Raw genomic sequence first — 13,332 nt, 5'->3', positions numbered from 1 at the left:
CCATGTCTAAGTGGGTAGTATTATGTTTCTTCACTCTGATGGCTCGTGTACCCCGCAGTGAAACCTTCTATAAATGCTGACAGCAGCAGATGCTCAGAAACACGCTTCTGGAAAGGCGTGTCCGAAGCGCCTCCCTTAGGGTTGCTCAGGTGGGGAACTGTCCTGGGACAGAACGAGTGATGGAGGGAATGTCAAGGATAAGGGGCAAAGAGGGAGGAGAGTCCACTGAGGCTAGTAAAATCCAGCTCCCTCTCTCCCAGCTAGTAAAATTACCTGCCTGTGCATAGTTCTGTTTCTCCATTATCAGAAGTCTCTTTTGCTTGCTCTCTGCATTTTCTCAGGCACCTATGTCAGAGCCCCTCTGATTCACGTTTTGGTTCCAGTCTAACTAGAAGGGAAAGGGAAGTCAGGGTTATGTGAGGTGCCAGATGCTGGTCCACAGGTTTCCTCATGCTCAGAAGACCCATTCTGCCTGGGGACCGCCACTCACCCCAGCAGTCCTCCCGAAGAGAGCTCTTTAAACCAAGGGTAATAAAGGAGTGGAGGTGAAGCTTCTGATCTTAACCCAAAAAGCAGGTTCAGGAAAACAGCACCTAGACTTGGGCTGTGAGGAGGGAGAATGACTTACGTCAGCAGGAGTGTGTGAAGATGCACCATCAGACCCATGAAACACCAGTTCTAGACTCACACAGAGGTTTGGCAAGCTGCAGTTACTATGCTGTAATGATTGTGGGTGAAAGGAACAAATAGCTATTTTACCTGAACTGTGTTTGATTATTTTCTCCCATTTGGGAGTGATGCCTTAGGTATGGCTGATTTGTTAGGCCTCCTAGGCAACAGTATTTGGAATCAGTTCCGTATCTCACAGGGTTCGTTTTTGCCTTGGTCTCGCTCACACTGACTCTCTACGTGAACTCAGTCAGGTTCCTCACCTGTAGCCTGCGCATAGTAACATTAGCTATAGGGAGTGTCCTCTTTGAAGATCCAGGATGAGAATCGTTGGGAATGTATATCACAAAGTACTACCTACATTTCATTCTTTTCCCTCAGCCATAGCCAATATGTAACAACTCTGTTAAATACCTTTTTTTTTTTTTTTTGGTATTAGCCTCTTTCTAAGTTCCATTTATTGTCCCTGTTTTTCTTTTTTCTTTTCTCATTTCCAACTTATAAATTCGCTGAGTATATAAACTATTCTAGGGACAAGATAGGGTATGTAGAAACAACTGAATAAATTTGAATTATAATTTTGCTAGTGGAGTGATAAAAGAATCAGAAAGATATCCTACTGCCAGCCTTCCAGGATCAGCCCTGCTAGTTTATACCAACCTCAGTCACTGACTTAAAACAGTACATCAGATATTGTCTATGGCCCTTACTTACTTGCTGTAACTTTCTAGGGAGGTGATGCTTATTAGTATTAACCTGACTGACAAAGTCATTTTTGTTGCTTCCATTATATAGCCCAGGAATGGACAGATCTTGGCTTAAGGCCATGTACAGTCCAGGGCTACCAGCTCAGTGAGCTCTTCCTGATGCCACCACCAGCTGTCTTCTTGTGGAGATGCTTCTCAAGCCCTATGCCTGGAAATGATAGGAAAATCCATTCATTCATTCTCTGACTAGCTTATGAACCCCTACCACTCACTGGGCTCTACGGCTGGCAGGCACTCAGGGTGATGTGGGAGTGGATAAGGTGTACAGACCAGCAGAGAGACAACAGTGTGGGAAACTCAGTTGCCTGATGAAGTAGGAAGGCATGGTAGAGTGCCTGAGTGTGCTGTCCCTGGAGCTGGTGTGCTCTGTCATCTACCAGCCTGGTGACCTCGGGCACTAGTCTCTCAGGCCTCAGTGCTCTTATCTATAGAGTGGGAATGAGAGTGGTGCTTACTAATAGGGTTGTGGTGCGGCTCACATGAGTTAGCACATGTAAAGCTCGTATAACTGTGCCTGGCATCACGGAGACCTCTCGGCAGAGATGATGGTAATGATGATGTCGGTGGGTGGGTCACTAGCACTGCAGCGTGGGAACCAGGCGGAGGCTGGTCAGTGTTCTCCAGGAGTCCGGGGAGGGCACTGGGGGATGGGTCTTGGTAGTGGAGGAGAGGAGGGAGCGCCCTTCCTGTGGAGGCTCAACTCTCAGGGCATAGGGTGGAGAGAAGGATGTTCTGAGAACTTTTTAGTCAGGGAAGAACTGCCCTCAACTCCTGAATTCTGAGCTTGATGCCAGGGTGGAAACAAACATGGCATGTTCCCATCTCAAGAACATTTTGCTAGTAGAGAGAAAACTGGCTATGAGAGAAAACTGGCTAGGTTGGAAAAATATGGTTTGTGAACCAATGCTTTTGCAAATAGACATGACCAGTGCCTACAGTGGTGGGGAGGTTGATAACAAGAAGCACTTGTGGAATTCCCATTGTGGCGCAGCAAGAACGAATCTGACTAGTAACCATGAGGTTGCAGGTTCGATCCCTGGCCTCACTCAGTGGGTTAAAGATCTGGTGTTGCTGTGAGCTGTGGTGTAGGTCACCAGACATGGCTTGGATCCTGCGTGGCTGTGGCTGTGGTGTAGGCCAGCGGCTACATCTCCCATTCAACCTCAGCCTGGGAAACTCCATATGCTGCAGCTGCGACCCTAAAAATTAAATTTAAAAGAAGCACTTGTTAATTCCAAGTGGGGAAAATTTTATTAAGAAAAGGAAGGGTGTAAATAAATATGAATGAATTATACAGATTGATAGGGTGGTCTGAATTTGGCAAAGTATTTTTTAGCCCTTCGTTTTCCTTAAAAAAAAAAAAAAATCGCAAACACACAAGTCACAATAAAATGCTGTCGTTTTGGGCGCAAACCCTGGTAAAAATCTTTGGCATTTTTTAATCCATTTCATTCCCAGAAAACTCTTCCTTTAAAAAAGTGAAGGACAGTAATTGCTGTGGGTCTCCAAATGCCAGAAATTCCTAAAAATAAAAGCAATGACGGATAGTGAGAAAAGGCCCCACTTAACTTTAGCTTGTACTTGAATACATTCATTTGTATATTAATTCATTGTATTCTGTTTGAAAACATAGAATTTCCCCAACAGAATAATCGGTTTAAAATTAATGTGGTTTATTAACAATTAAAAGTGATAACACAAGCTGAAGAAGATTGGAGGTGAAGTGTTGAGCCTCCTTTGATAGGTAGAGTAATTACAAAGTGTGCTTTTGAAGTTCAAGAAGACAGCCTTAGGACACAACATTTTTAAAGTAAAAATTGGCTTGCACTCTGTTCAAGTGATTTATTTTGCACTAAGAAATGGGTGTGAGACATGATGTGATTTAAAATTTCATCCCTTGATGGAACTGCTTGAGGGTGACATGATTTTTTTCTTTTTTCTTTTCTCAGCCTGCTCAGCCTATGAAGTTTCCTATCTAAAAGTTAATCTTCTGAAATTCCTTAGGAATTTAAGGAAACCTAATCTTCTGGTATATAAACAAAAGGGACTAAGTGTGTTACTTTCCCTCTGACACTCAGGAGCCTAGAATGTCGAAGTAGCAGCCGGCAGGATCCAGTGCTTATCATGGCAGAGCAAATCCAGCCATTCCTGTTTTGTTGCCTATCAAGTAATTACCTTAGGAAAACTTCACCTTTACCATTAAAAATGCCTTTTCTCTCTTTAAGGCTTGAAAGTTGGGGGAATGAGGGGGGGGGCAGAATAAACTTGAAGAGAGAAGTTAAAAGGAATTGAGATTTAGTTAAAATAGGCTAGAGCATCAAGGGAGGTTATTGAGGGAAAGAAGGTGAATAACATAATTTTGTAATATATGGCAAAAATATATTATGTTTCAGAGTGCTTCTACGCTCTTTCCAAAAGAGAAAAGAAATACACTTAACAGACTTGAAAAATTTTCAGTAGGGTATTTATGAAGAGAAAAAAATACTTGAAAAAAAATGTGTCTATCATAGTATGCTAGTAAGTGTTTAGAAATTGGCTGTTTGGAGGAGGGCAGGGAAGACCTTGATTTGTAGTATTTGTCAATTTCCTTTATATGCTCTCACTAGGGTGGGGTCTACAGTGTGACATCACTGAATGTGAAGTTGGAAAGAGATGTGTAGTAACACACCATTAGTTTTTTCACCATAAAGATCCAGTAAACATAAATAACCCCAAGAACATAGGTAATAGTAAAATATAGTTTTTTAAAAAGAGGGAAGTGATGAGGGTTTCGTTTATGTTTTTTTAAATGAGTTACAATGTTTATTTCAGATTCTCTCTTTTTCTTTCTCTCTCTCTCTCTCTCTATTTTTTTTTTTTTCTTTTTTGCCACACCCACAGCATGTGGAAGTTCCCAGGCCAGGAATTGAACCTTTATCACAGCAGCAACCTGAACCACGGCAGTGAAAACTCAGGAGCCTTAACCCACTAAGCCATCAGAGAACGCCGTGTGTTTTTGTTGTTGTTGTTGTTGTTGTTTAGTTTTGAGTACTTCTTATCTTTTTAAAAAAATATAATTCAATATAATTTAATTTTTAATAATGACTATATTTAACATCCAGCTCACAACTTTCCCGAAAATTTAGTTGGCTCTCAAGAATGGGTACAAGCTGGTTCTGGCACACTGCCGAATATATGTGCAAGATTCATGGAAAGGGGTTTGGAAGGTGACACCCCAGATTATTGACTGTGGTATTCACCTCTTTGTGGGGGCAGTTGTGGTCTGTGAAGGTTGGACCCTCATGTTTTACCCTGTATACTTTGGTGCACACTGCTAGTGTAATGAGAGTGAATAGAAAGTGGCTTTCATAAAATAGTTGTTGATTTGTATTAATGTCTTTTTCCATTCTTTCGACTGAGCACAAATCCCTGAGGTAGGTAGCATGACCGAATGCAGAGAGTATTGGACTAGGCACTAAAAACTTGGTTTTTAATTCTGCTTTGGCCTCTGGCAGTCTGGGTAACCGAGGACAAGTTCTTTAACCTCTCTGAACCTTGGGATCTTTGTCGAATGAAGATATTTGGATTTTATCTGTAAGAGTCCATCCCCAACCAGAAGAATAACATCCATTTTCATTGTTTTTATTTTTAAACTATAAAATATCAGATACCGATTGCCGAAAATTTAGTAAATACAAGTGAGCAATAAAGAAAAAAGGAAGGTCACTCATTTTAAGCTGTAGAATTTTACATTTTTTTTTTGTTGTTGTGTTTTAAATATATGTCTACGAACTCATGGATGTTTGAAATAAGATCATCCTTCTTGAAAGCAAGGCCCAGCATGGATGTAGAGTGTGGGCCCTGGAACCGGACTGCCCAAGCTGGAATCTTGTGTGACCTCGAGCAGTTTACTCTGCCACTCTGTGCCTTAGTTTGCTCACCTATAAAAGGAGGCAGAGAGAACCTGCCTTGAGGTTTGTTGTGAGGATTAAGGTAATACATATAAAACCCTTGTAGAACAATACCTGGCAGGCCATTCAATGAATAACTATTTTTATTTTATTCTCTTCCATATCCAAGAACCATAGTCCTTTAACCTCTCAGTGTTGGACATTTAAAAGACTTCTAATTTTTCACAATTGAGATGAAATCTCCCAAGTTATAACTTTGCATATATCCTCAGGATGAACTCCTGGACCCAGAATCACTGCATATGCACACTTTGAGGTTTTAAACATATATTTTGAAAATTAAAGTCTTCCTTATCCTCAGCCAAAGAACAGCCACAGCAGCGCATGGACATGATCCATCTCTTCCTCAGTCAGTGCAGGTGAAAAGGCTGGGCTTTCGCAGTCATTATCAAAATGGGAACTACAATCTATTTTCGTAATATATTCAAATCTATGATCTTCATCTTAAATGCCCTGAGATACTGTTAAACTGTGATAATTAAATTAAATTGAAGGCAAGCATTTTTTTCCAGAAATTAATCCGCCTGGTTGTGCCTAGGCATGGAAATACGTCAGTGTTGAGGAGTTCACGCCCTGCATCACTGCTGGGCAGCAGCAGTGGAAGAGACACAAACTACCTTAGAAGCATGTGCTCCCGCACAGTAGAGGGCAGAGGCCCTCCTGTCTATCTCTCCAGCCTTCTTCTTGTTGCAGATTCTGACACTTCCCCATGGCTTTGAGGCAGACCCTTTACACAGCCCGAGGGCAAGATGCAGTGTCCATCTCTGCTGGCTCCTTACCTCTGCTTGACCAGCGTGTCAGCACAAATTGCGCCCAGCCTGACAGGGGCGTCGATGAGGGACCACCACAGTGAACAGGCGGTGTATCAGTCAGGTTCAGTCAGAGAACCCAAACCAGCAGGACACTGGAGACTCGGGCAGGAGCTAAGGCTGCTGTCCACAGGTGGGATTGCTTTTTCCTCAGGAGAAACCTCAACTTTGCTTTTATGATTTTGCAGTTTAGGGGACGAGGCCCTCTTAGATTATTGAGGTTGATCTCCTTTACTTAAAGTCAGCCGATTGTTAATGCTAACCACGTCTACAAAATATCCTCCCAGCACACCCGGGACAAGTGTTCCTTCTAATAACTGTGGATGTTGGCCTAGTTTTCACATGATGGGCAGACAAGAAGCCAGCATTCACTAACCGTGGTCCAGCTCCAACTCCCACCAGCTAGCTGTCTTCGAGCTCCATGCCAGGGGCGCACCAGACAGCTGCCCTTTGCCAGCTCCTCTCCTTTTGAGTGAGGACGCTAGGCTCTCTTCATAGAGGGCAGAAGGGAGCTTGTTATCCCTATTTTTACCCGGAATGATTTGGAAATTACAGTTCATTAGGCTCATGTAATTATTTCAGAGGAAAGTCTAGAAGATCCATTCAAAGGAGTTTTGGGCAAATCATGACATGATTCCAATGGGCGTTCAGAGGAGTACTTGTCCTATGGGATAGGAAGTAATAGGTACGATGCGAAGGTTCCATGGTTAAAAAAAGTTGAAGAAATTCTAGGTTGAAGTTGAAAGTATTTCTTTACAGAAAAACTGAAACACCTCTGTAGTAGGTTAATTTGATAGGGGCTTTTGAAAAAGGCTCTGGTGTGTAATATTTAGCAAGCTTACCTGATCACAAAATCTATTTTTTGCTGAACACCTTTTGAATTTAGTGTCCCATGAACACTTTGGGAAAAGATGTTATAGCCTATAGTGCTGGCCACTCAGAACACCCTGTGCCAGGCATTATGACCATGCTGGGAACACGGGGCTTGTAATACCCACACAGACCTCATCTCATGAATCTTACGTCTTTTTCTAGACATGTGTCCTGTGAGGATGTGACCCCCAACTCCTCAGCTGTTCTAGATGGAACCCCAATAGACCTGCCGTCACCTAGTGCCCAAGTCTCCTGTAGGTTAAAGGATTATAGAAATGAGACCATGTGTCCAAACAAACAGCCTGTGCCTTGGCTGGAGGAAGAGAAGTGCTAAGAAAAAATCACATCTGTCTTGCCAGATAACTAGATCAAAACCAGAAGAAAGAGAATCCTTTCATGTGGGGTAGGCAATTTGGCAAAAAGCAATGCCTCTGAAGTTGATAGAAATAAAATGTGGCCAATCTCCCCTTCCTGCTGCCAGTATTTTCCCTGACAGCCTGAGACATCCTTGGTGAAAAACCTTGGATGTGGAAAGGTGCAAATAACCAAAAAACTCAGGTCTTTCACTGCTATTTAAAGTTAAAAGGCCACCCAGGAAAGCCCCTACCTGAGATTCCTATCTCTAGGCTCCTGGTCAGTTCCACTTTGCTGAAGAGGAATTTTAGTCTTTTGTGGGTCTAAAAAAGGCCAGATTAGCTGTCTTATGCAGGACTGCTGATTCCTCGGTTTGCCACACTCTGTATCACACTGGTCAAGTCATCTAGGTAGCTCCTAGTTGGGGTATAGCTGTAGGCTTTCTAGAGGAGGTGTCCTCTCCTGGGGAAGTGCTTCCTGGCAAAATGGAGGAAGTGATTCTCCAAGAGGATCAAGGGAGGCAGGGAGTGCATGAAGGGCAATCCTTCCTTCTATCTTACACTTTATGTCAATCAACAAACTCCTATTGGATATTTCTTTTCCATAGTGTCTCCAAGAAGGGGACACTGAGGTAGGTCAGATAACTTGACAGTAGAAATTTAATTCAAATTGGGAAGTTGTAGGTAGATGTTTTCCCAAGTTGGAAGTGAACATGGAACTCAGAACTGTTCCTTTTATGTTTATTCTAGTTTCCACTTTCTGCCTTCTCAGCCTCTTGCCTGTAGTGCCTTCCGTGGACAGGCTCCATAATACCCAACTCTTAAATCAGTCCTGATCACAATAGTGAGCAGATTTAGTACCTTGGGTTTACGAGGTTGTGCGGCATGACTTAATCCTGTTGCCACAGACTCTTTGGGGGATGAGTACTGTCCTGCCCGTCAGTTGTAGCCCTCCCCTAATACTGTCTTCCCACTGATTTCTACCTCATTCCATTTTAATGTTTAAACTTCCTTGACAGTCCTTCTTCTAGAGCCCTTTGGAGTTTGCAAAGGATACCGCTTAACTTCGTAGGAATTAGTCCTAAAGCAAGTCAGTTTCCTCAACCAAACTCACACTCGGCCTGAGCAAGATTAATGCAAGTGATAAAATATTTGTTAAAGATCTCATGTGACCACATGGAACCTTGTAAATGGCAGTGATCAGTAATGCATGCTCAGGGGCCAGTCTGGGTGGGTTCACATATTGGATCTGCCACTTACTAGCTGTATAATCTTTGGCACATCACTTAATCTCACTGGACCTCAGTTTTCTCCTCTATAAAGTGGATATGCAAGTTCATAGAGTTGTTGTGAGGATTAAATGAATGGCAAAACCCTTAGAAGAGACCATTTCACATAGTAAGTGATCAGTAAGGGTGGCTATTGTTATTGCTATTTATCATTTCCCTGGTTAATCTAAGGGGACTCCCAGTTCAATAGGACAGAACTTTTCAATTTGGGTTCTGCTGTAAGAGAGTAGCAGGGGTGTAGAAAGTGTTTATTCTGGACTACTAAACTCACGTTGGCATTTCATACTTACAAAGAGTTCAAGTGTGACCATGGAAATGCTTACCTCCTAAATCTGCTGTAATAACTTTGGAGTTAGAAATTAAAATCTGGTCCACTCTTATTTTGAGTGCAAAGTAAAGACTGTCACCACTGCAATCAGATCTACCACCGATCCTTCAAGCAGGGGTTTAGGGAAGAGAAAAAGGCAATAATCTCTAACCCCGTTTACCCACTGGGGCACTGCCTGGCTGGGTATCCCTCCTACCGTTGAACACCTAGCTTTGAACTGTTGCCTAAGACTCACACCTTTTCTTTAAGATTTCTTAATTTAACTGTTACCCTCAGGGAAATGTACTTGCCAAAAATTCCAACAGTAACTATGGGCTGAGATCCTAAGGGTAAGTTAGTATTGGATTTCTGGGCAATTTGCCCTAAATGCTAATGTATAAAAATGCACCTGGATAAGGGCATTTTTTCTTCTGAATCACAGATTCTTGGTCTAAGATTTACTAATAAGAAGAGAAATGCTAGTTTTCTTTCTTCCTTTCTTTTCTTCCTTCCTCCCTCCCGCCGTCTTTCTTTCTTCCTTCCTTCTTTCCTTCCTCCCTCATTTCCTTCCTTCCTTTCTAAGTACCTTAAGTAGGATCTGCTCCGGTAACAACTTGAAAGTAGGAACATTCACCTGAAGGCGTAGACTCAAGTTTTAGTTCCACCACTTATTTACTAGTGTTGGGGTCTTGAGTGTTTCACTTCTCTGAGGACCAGTCCTGAAGAAAAATAGTGTAGGTAAAATGCCTGATACATCGTCTTCCATTGCTGCATGCTATGTGATTGAATCTGGAATTCCCTCCCAATTCCAGGGACTCTCCTGGAATCTTGAGAAACTTATTTTGTGGTATTTAATTTTATAAACTTTCCCCCAAACTGTTGTAATTAGAAAATAATTCATTCTGCATAGACTAGTTTTTTTAATCATAGAGATTAATCACATTTGCTCTTTTCCTACTTGGCTAAAAAAAAGCTAATAACTACGCTTTTGTAAAAATTAGCCATTATTTCCTAGTAGAATATAAATTATTCCTAAATGACATTTATGAAATCATTAAATCCTTGGGACAGACCTTTTTTTTAATTACTCAAATGAATTTATCACATCTGTAGTTGTATAATGATCATAACAATCCAACTTCACAGGATTTCCATCCCATAACCCAAGCACATCCCCCCACTCCCCAAACTGTCTCCTTTGGAGACTGTAAGTTTTTCAATGTCTGTGAGTCAGCATCTGTTCTGCAAATAAGTTCAGTCTGTCCTTTTTGCAGATTCCACATGTCAGTGAAAGCATTTGATATTGGTATCTCATTGTATGGCTGACTTCACTTAGCATAATTTCTAGGTCCATCCATGTTGCTAAACATGCTGATCTTTCATTCCTTTTAATGGCTGAGTAATATTCCATTGTGTATATGTACCACATTTTCTTGATCCACTCCTCTGTCGATGGACATCTAGGTTGTTTCCATGTCTTGGCTATTGCAAATAGTACTGCAGTGAACATCAGAGTACGTGTGTCTTTGTGAGTCATGGTTTTCTCTGGATAGATGCCCAGGAATGGGATTGCTGGATCAAATGGTAGTTCTATGTTTAGTTTTCTGAGGAATCTCCATACTGCTTTCCACAGTGGTTGCACCAATTTACAATCCCACCAACACTGTACTAGGGTTCCTTTTTCTCCACACCCTCTCCAGCACTTATTGTTTGTAGACTTTTTGATGATGGCCATTCTGGCTCGTGTAAGGTGGTACCTCATCGTGGTTTTGATTTGCATTTCTCTAATGATGAGTGATGTTGAACATCTTTTCATGAGTTTTTTGGCCATCTGTATGTCTTCTTTGGAGAACTGTCTGTTTATGTCTTCTGCCCATTTTTGGATGGGGTTGTTTGTTTTTTTGGAATGGAGCTGCAGAAGGTATTTATAAATTTTGGAGATTAATCCCTTGTCAGTTGATTCACTTGCAAAGATTTTTCTCCCATTCTGTGGGTTATCTTTTTGTTTTGTTTAGGGTTTCCTTTGCTGTGCAAAAACTTTTCAGTTTGATTAGGTCTCATTTGTTTATTTTTGTTTTTATTGTCAATACTCTAAGAGGTGGATCTGAGAAGATGTTGCTGTCGTTTATGTCATAGAGTGTTTGGCCTATGTTTTCCTCTAAGAGTTTGATAGTGTCTGGTCTTATATCTAGGTCTTGAATCCATTTTGTGTGTATTTTTGTGTATGGTGTTAGGGAGTGCTCTAATTTCATTCTTTTCCATGTGGCTGTCCAGTTTTCCCAGCACCACTTATTGAACAAGCTGGGGACAGACATTTTTGAGTAATGGTTTACTTCATGTCCTTTGAAAATTTTCAATCCAAACTTTCAGATACCAATTAATTACCAGTTATTTGATTACCAATAAACATAATCAAATTGGAATCTGACTTTTCACAAGCAAACACTATTTACTAATAGATGATGGATTCTAATGAAAAAAAGACCATGGCCCCAGAATTCCACATACAGCCAAGTTATCATTCAGTTGTAAAGATGTGAAAAGACCGAAAACATGCTACCTACATATCTTTTATTTAAAAAGTTACTCAGGGAAGTACTTGGGCCAAATGAAAAATAAATCAAAATAAAGGTGTCAAGAAGGGAAGCTGAGGTATACAAAATAGAGTGGTGAGAATAAAATTTGTAGTAATTAATCGATAATGTAGTTGTGAAGTTTAATGTATATTTTAAGGATTTTTATACCATAAGAGAAAAGTTATAACAAAAAAAATAAGTCTGTAATTAAAATTTCAGTTTACTTCAATGAAGCCTAAAAGTGAGTAGAGGAGTTAAATTTTGCAGAAGATCTGATCAAGATGATTGAGCAGAGATAGGTTAAAGATTCTGAATATTTCTTGATAGAAAAATATAAGCTTATTTACATTTGTTAGAATGAAATAACCAAAGGCTAATGAAGAAGAAAGGAAGCAAAAAGCAAGTATAAGAAGTTGAAGTACAAGAATTCCCATATGGCTTAGCGGGTTAAGGTTCCATTGTTGTCAATGCAGTGGCTTGGGTTGCTGCTGTGGCACAGGTTCAATCCCTAGCCCCAGAATTTCCATATGCTGTGAGCTCAGCCAAAAATAAATAAATAAATAAATAAATAAATAGTTGAAGTACAAATTAAGGTGACAGGAATAAGACTAAATCAGTTGTAAAAATATATCAGTGTTTAGAATAAATGTGAATGACTTACTTCTGTTCCCTCATACTACTCAATAACATACATATTTTCAAGCAAAGCCTTGCCAAATGAGTCAAAAAAAGCAAGACCACCACTTCCTATTTATGAGATTATATTTGAAAGTAAATGACAAAGAATTGCTTTTTAAAAGAGACCTGAAAAGATATCTCAGATCAATGCATGCAAAAGAAAATTTGTAATGTAAGTACTTAGAAAAGAATTTAAGACAACATACACTGAACAGAATATTGTTGTAATATTAATAACAGATAAAATCCACCAGGAACATATAACCTTTTGCGCTGAAAAATGCTTCATTGAATTGAAAACTGTTTGTAACCAATATGGCAAAACAAAACTTAAAAAGTTCCTAAAAATTAATTTGAAAAATATCAACACCCCAGAGGAATAACAACCAAAGTACAATAATGGGTAGTTCATAAAAAAATAAATACAAATGTCCATTAAACATATTGAAAGGTCCTTGACCTCTTTATATTCAGTGAAGTAGCAATTATGGCCATAAAGACATATTTTTCTGTATATCCAATTGGCAGAGATTTTTTTAATAGTCACAATATTTAGTGTTTGTAAGGGTAGGAGGAAACTAGTTCTCTCAAGTGACTCTTGGAGGAAATGTGGATTGATAAAATATTTTTGGAAAGCAATTTTTCATTATTTAAGAAAAATTTAAAATGAACCCATTTCTAGGAATTTATTCTTTTTTTTTTTTTTTTTTTTTTTTTTTTTTGTCTTTTTAGGGCTGCACCTTCCACATACGGAGGTTCCCAGGCCAGGGGTTGAATTGGACCTGTAGCCGCTGCCCTACACCATAGCTCACAGCAATGCCAGATCTTTTCTTGGGCCGCTCCCGCGGCATATGGGAGGTTCCCAGGCTAGGGGTCTAATCGGAGTTGTAGCCACCAGCCTACACCAGAGCCACAGCAACGCGAGATCCGAGCCGCGTCTGTGACCTACACCACAGCTCACGGCAACGCCGGATCACCAACCCACTGAGCAAGGGCAGGGATTGAACCCGCAACCTCGTGGTTCCTAGTCGGATTCGTTAACCACTGCGCCACGATGGGAA

The 13,332-nt window shown here is 40.6% G+C and overlaps 1 long non-coding RNA gene across 5 annotated transcripts in view; it reads left to right on the top strand.

Moving 5' to 3' along the window:
* Positions 1-13,332, top strand: part of LOC100738196 (uncharacterized) — a 282,304-nt gene that overhangs the window by 34,630 nt on the left and 234,342 nt on the right. Inside the window, exons 5-6 of one of the 5 annotated variants that reach the window (XR_014813237.1) lie at positions 3,386-3,465; positions 4,317-4,789. The exons of the other annotated variants lie outside the window; for them this stretch is intronic. This is a non-coding gene — a long non-coding RNA (uncharacterized LOC100738196). Of the gene's footprint in view, positions 1-3,385; positions 3,466-4,316; positions 4,790-13,332 lie in introns of those variants that run through there. 5 annotated transcript variants of the gene reach the window in all.

Source organism: Sus scrofa, chromosome 8 (genome assembly GCF_054392235.1).
Source record: "Sus scrofa isolate SSC_HxYL_T2T_F1_AM1 chromosome 8, Sscrofa_HxYL_maternal_Yorkshire_Landrace_v2.0, whole genome shotgun sequence".
Lineage (NCBI taxonomy): Eukaryota > Metazoa > Chordata > Mammalia > Artiodactyla > Suidae > Sus > Sus scrofa.
Note: the sequence above shows the minus strand (reverse complement) of the source record. Positions and strands in the feature narration are given on the sequence as shown.